This window comes from Cylas formicarius, unplaced genomic scaffold (assembly GCF_029955315.1).
Source record: "Cylas formicarius isolate icCylForm1 unplaced genomic scaffold, icCylForm1.1 PGA_scaffold_6__28_contigs__length_40554024, whole genome shotgun sequence".
NCBI lineage: Eukaryota > Metazoa > Arthropoda > Insecta > Coleoptera > Brentidae > Cylas > Cylas formicarius.
Window position 1 is genome coordinate 38,316,199 of NW_026844347.1, and position 6,000 is coordinate 38,322,198.

The window sequence follows — 6,000 nt, forward strand, 5'->3', positions numbered from 1 at the left end:
ACTTATATTATTGAAGAAACACTGTTGTAATTATTATTTACAATATGGATTTTCGATTGTTCTGCTTTTTCTATATGGTTAACAGAATTTGCCCAACTTTGTGGAGGGATGTTAAAAACTTCGGTTTCTATAAGTTTGAGGACATTAGAATTAACACGGGGAAAAACATTGTTACGACGAATGGCAGATTTCAGTTGGTGCCAAACATCTTCAATGGGATTAAATATACAGTGGTAAGGTGGAAGCCTTCAAACTGTATGACCTAGATTTTTTGCATAATTATTCCTTTTGTAGGTTCAAGCTTTGTAGAACCCCAATTAATTGCTTTTTGGTATAATCTTCGTGAAAATAAATGTCGTTATTATACATGTAGTTTTGGATTGTTGCTTTTGTGTCACATGAGGAAGGGGTTTCAGTCAACTGTCTACTGTGATAACTTGCATTGTTTGTTTGCATGGTTTGTTGTTGAACCAACTTTCAAATAACTCAGCGGTGGTGTCTTCATGGTAATCCAGAGAAGAATCTTTAATATTTTTCGCAGGCAGAGAAAGTCGTTTTGGAATCCAACCATCTTTAGAGCCAGCATGCAAAATAGTTATTCTTTTACCTCTTTTTGATGGCGCGTTTGTTCTACACTTAGTAATGAGTATCATAAGTGACGAACCAGGTTTTATCCAAGTAAATAATTGGTCTTTGTTGTTCTCTGTAAATCCTAATTTTTTCTAGATATGCCAGTCGCCATTTCCGAATTTTAAGAGATTTCATTAAAACTTGCCCATGTGTTGAATACACTTCCATAAGGTAGTTTTGACACATTTAACACCGGTTTCATCTTTTTCAAGCCTCTTAATTAAGGTCAGATCAGAATTAGAAAGGAGATTTCAGGGCTTTAGAAAAATGAAACCAGAGTTTAGTAATACTGTAATACTCTCCTGAAACAAACTTTTCATACAGTACTGTTACTAGAATTTTATAAAAATTCAAGTGCAGATAATTTCCCAAATTTAATTACTAATGCAGTGAAGATAATGACAATGTTCAGCTCATCTTATATATGCGAACAAATCATTTCAACAATGAAGCTTAGGAAAACTTCTTTAAGAAACAGAATTACATATGAGCACCTTTCATCAGTTTTAAGAATTTTTGCTTCTCAAATGTAACTAGACTATGTTGAAATTTTGATAAAACAGTCTTAATTTCATTTTTCTCATGCACCATCAACCAGTAATGACGCCAGAAAATAAAGTGATAATACTTCACATCAAGAACTACACTAAATTCATTTTATATTTTGTGCTCATAATTTTCTTACCTTTTGCTTTTTTACTATTAAAATATAAGTGTATATAATAATTTGAAACTGAGCTGTAACTTTCATCAGGTTCTGGAGCAGAACATTATTTTAGCTCATAAATATATTTTTTCACGTCCATTTAGTGGCAGTATCTCTCTAGGTCGAAGTTTTATTTCTAAAAATAACGCGGGTACCTAATGCATTATGACACCAACGAATTAATTTAAATAGTAACGAGACGCGCTCTCGGTCTCTCACCTACTTACATCTCTTTGACGATAAATTTCGAGCCGGGAGAAAACGCTCGAAACGTTTCCCACAATAATTGCGACATTACTATTTTGTTAATTGTCCCGCGTCTAATTGGCGTGACTTATATTTCGGTTAATTGTTAAAAAATTCCACTTTTGGCACCGATCGAGTCGTGCTATAAGCTAGATAAGATTTTGAAATCGAACACCCTGTATTTCGTAAGTCGCAGATCCAAGGCCAGACGAAATGGATGAAGGAAGAACGAAGACACGAGTACGGAAGACGGGATACAAACAACATTTATGTAAAGGTAATACATTCTGAATCGTGTCATAGATGTAATCCCCTAAAATTTGACACATTTGATTATAGAGTTCGAACAGACATTTCATCTAACGTTAATAAAAAGTTTCTTGGACAAAACCTAAAGTTAGACAACTTAATTTCTAATACAAAAATATCTAACAGCAAGCCAGTTATTACAAAGTATACCGACCATCAATTTTACAACAGGTTCATAAACTTAACAGACACAACATTTAGATGATAGATTTAGTAGATTTCACCCTAACTCGGAAACAGGTCAACCGATTGGTGAAACAAGATTTATTAGATTGCTTAATAGTATCTTTAAACTAAGATTATTTTAAATTTAATGGACAGATTTATATTTCTAAGGAAAGTTTGATTATGGGAAACCCACTTAGTCCTTTGTTAGTCGAGATTTTTATGGAAATCATACTAGAACATTCTTTAAGTAAAAGTTTTCTATGGTGGTATAGATACGTCGATGATGTATTTGCTTGCTTTGTCGGAACGGACAGACAATTGAAATATTTTTTAAATTACATTAACTCATTACATAATGGTATAAAATTCACTATCGAGATTGAACAGGATAACTCTGTTAATTTTTTAGACTTAACTATTCCAAAAACACAAAACAAATTAGATTTTTTTATTTATTATAAGTCTTTACACACGGACACAGTCATATATAACAGCTCAAATCATCCTTATACACACAAAATGATTGCATTTCACACTTTTGTACACAGACTTCTTGAGAGACATTCAAATGTATTGCTTAACGATCAATTAGATTTAAATACCTCTCCTTTAATGAACTTAAATTCTCACAACATTAATTAAGGCTTTATGGTCATTTTTCGGTATATATAGTAGCAGGTAGTTTGTAAATATTACATTTGATAAAGACACGATGTTATCAAAACAATTGTCATGTAAAAATATATAATTTCGTGAAAATCTGCACTGTTAGTTATTATTTATTTTGATAAATGGATTTTCATCAAGTAAAAGCCACCTCAGGTCAATTAATAACTTGGATGGACAAAAAAATGACCATCGCGGTTTGGTAAATATGAAAGCAACTAGGTTGCCATGCAGTGCAGTGTTCAATGGCCGTGCAACAATCGCAGGATGTTCTGTGTCGTGTTCCGTCAACATTGGACATACAACGCCTGAAATAAAACACCGAAACACACTTCGCCGATTAGCATTAGCGGTTTGTTCACCCCGCTATAATTCCTCGCATCTTCTCGACCTTCTTCGGTATTAATAATCGTGCCGTCGTTCCGAATTTGCGGTTAATTGCCGCGTTACCAGATGTACCTAATAAAAATAATTTTAAGGCTGTAAAACGTATCATTTCGAAGTGGAAAACTAGGATAATCGCGGAAGTTTCTAGTAATATAATTCCACTTTGCTGCGGAATGAATCACGCACGCAGAGTGTCCGAGGAAAATGCAGAATTAAGTATCCGAAATTAGAAATTTTCTAGCAAAAATGCAACTTGCTGATGACGCAATATCGAATGTTTATAAAATTAACTGTCACACCATGGTATATAAATACGTGGTTTAACGTTCTCGCTTCTTCGATGTCGTCACTAGATGGCGCGACTTACACCATTTTAAAAATTAATCGACATACGCGGGCATGTTGTATGAAAAGAGAACAAGCCTTATTGTGTACAACATTGTATAAAATAGATCTAGCAGACCTTCCAGAATCTGTCTTCTATCACGCGCCCAGCTGTATCGTACCAACTATATTTAATGTTGATATTCGTAAATCATTGTCGGTCAATTTCGTGAAAGAAACACTTTTTTATTTAAATTGCTTAATGCTCATAACATATATCATGAAGGTGGGAGCATTGTTTACATTTTAAGGTTATGACTTATTGCAAATTGCAAAACGTAAAAGCTTAGAGCGATAACATAAAGAATTGATTTATTCATATAATAGCAAACTGTTCTTTTTCAATTATAAAAACAATTAAGAACTCAATTTTACTCAAAATTTCCCAGAAGAAACTCGTGTCTTTTATCTGTAAACATATGTTTAACACTGTCTTCATCATGTTGGCTCCCCAATAGAACTTTAACGATGTTATTACCTATTATTATTTCGTAAACTTATTAACAAAAAAAATATTCTTGAGTGACGAGGCAGGGGTGGGCCAGGTATATTTCTTTCTTTCTGATTTATTTCTTCGAGTGTTGACCATTTGTGGCAGTGTTGAATAATTGTTTTTGCAGTGCGTTGCGAAAAAGTAATTTTACGAGAATCTAACAATGTCGCGTGGAAATCATTCGTCGCTTGATGCAAAACAGGTCGTGAAAAATGTGTATGAAACTTTAATCAGTAGAGGACTTATTAAAGAAGAAGCTTCAAAACAAACCTATCTACTCATAAAAACGCCAATATCGTTGATCACGGATACTATTAATAAACAGCCGTGCCACCTTCCGTACAGTTAGTTAAAGAAATGAGATTTAAGTAAGGTTAAGTGAGGTTTAAGTATGCACTCGGAGATTTAATTACCTTATTCCAAACTGCTTGCTGTGGTCTGCAAAGAAAATTAAGGATTCTTGCTTGGATTATCATTAGGATCCAAGTGCCGCACTTTTTGGAAATTGGTTTCGAAACAATCTTCTAAAAAAATATTCCCAATAACACTGTTATTGTCTTGGATAACGCAAGCTACCACGGCCGCCTACTACGCAAAGCACTAGCCTCATCAAGTTAAAAAACTGAAATATTTGTTGGAAAATGATGGCATGGGAGTCCTAAATTCATTTGCAATTATTTGGCTGAACAGGCTGTTTTACTTTTTCCTCCATGTCATTTGTATGTTTAACCCCAAATAGCATTTGTAGAAGAATATACAGCTCTACAAATAAAGATTTTTTTTTTGTTGCCCTGGATATCTGTGAAAATTTTTATGTTTTCAAGTGTCCAGATTACGTAAATGTTTATGAAAGCACTGAATGTGCTCTTATTTTTATGATTTTCACAAATCTTTTAATTTGAACAATAATCAGCTTCTGCACAACTTTTTGGCGTATACAAACATCACGTGATCCCTACTCTAAGCGACCCCCACCCCTTGCTCCGCAGAACAGCTGCGATCTCTTTATAACTTCCTTAGTCTCAATAGAAGAGTGTTTTCTACATTTGGGCGGGAGCATCTCCTGAGATACACTAGACTCGCACATATTTTGCATAATTCGCACACGATTCAACACGCGCTGTGTTACACACGAAATAATAATGATTACTAATAAACTTAAACTAAGTAGTATACCAAACCAAACACAGGTAGGTATAAAATTATTTTCTATTACGGACCACTATTTAACCTGAATTTAAATTCCGAAATTTTAATAAAAATTCTGGTGACATTGTATGTTAGTGACCACCCTTTGATAATCCCATTCAAAAGCAGTTGGCTTCCTTATACGGAGTGTCCAAATAGTGTCTACTGTGTAGGAAACTATTTAATATTATTTTCTAATATTCTCATTCACCCGATGTACGAATGTTATAATCTATACTGAGTGTCTCCGGATTTATGGGCATGTTTTCGTCATGCCCCGTGTAATTTTATGGAGTCGGTTGAAAAAGCACTACATTTCTGGTCTAGGTATACAGCCATAAGTTTGGTTTTTTGATGTTAGGTTGACAACCGTAACCGTACTTGATCTAGGAGTTTTTGAAATCTGCCAGTGGAACAGAATCATCTGCATATCTTAAATTGTTTATTATTACCCCATTTATTTTCATTCCTTCTTCGATATTTTCTAAAGCTTCTTGGAATATTGTCACCGAGTATAAATCGAAAATCAATGGCAATACCATTAATGAATCTCATAGTTAATGCGTCATTTTTGAACTGTTCTACAAAACGCCCAGCGTCCGACGTCACCCGTGACGTCACCGTCCTCGAGTTCTTTGGTACCGTCGACGTAGCGATGACCCAATTTACGTTTCCGCGTCTGTGGTTCCGACGTGGACGGTTCCGCGAGGCGACGAAACAATAGCGAGATTCCGATAACGGTACCACCTCCGCGGTACCACCGCGGTGCCCGTTGCGAGAATGCAAAGAGACCGTTCCCCCGGTACCACAGTAACCGTTTGAC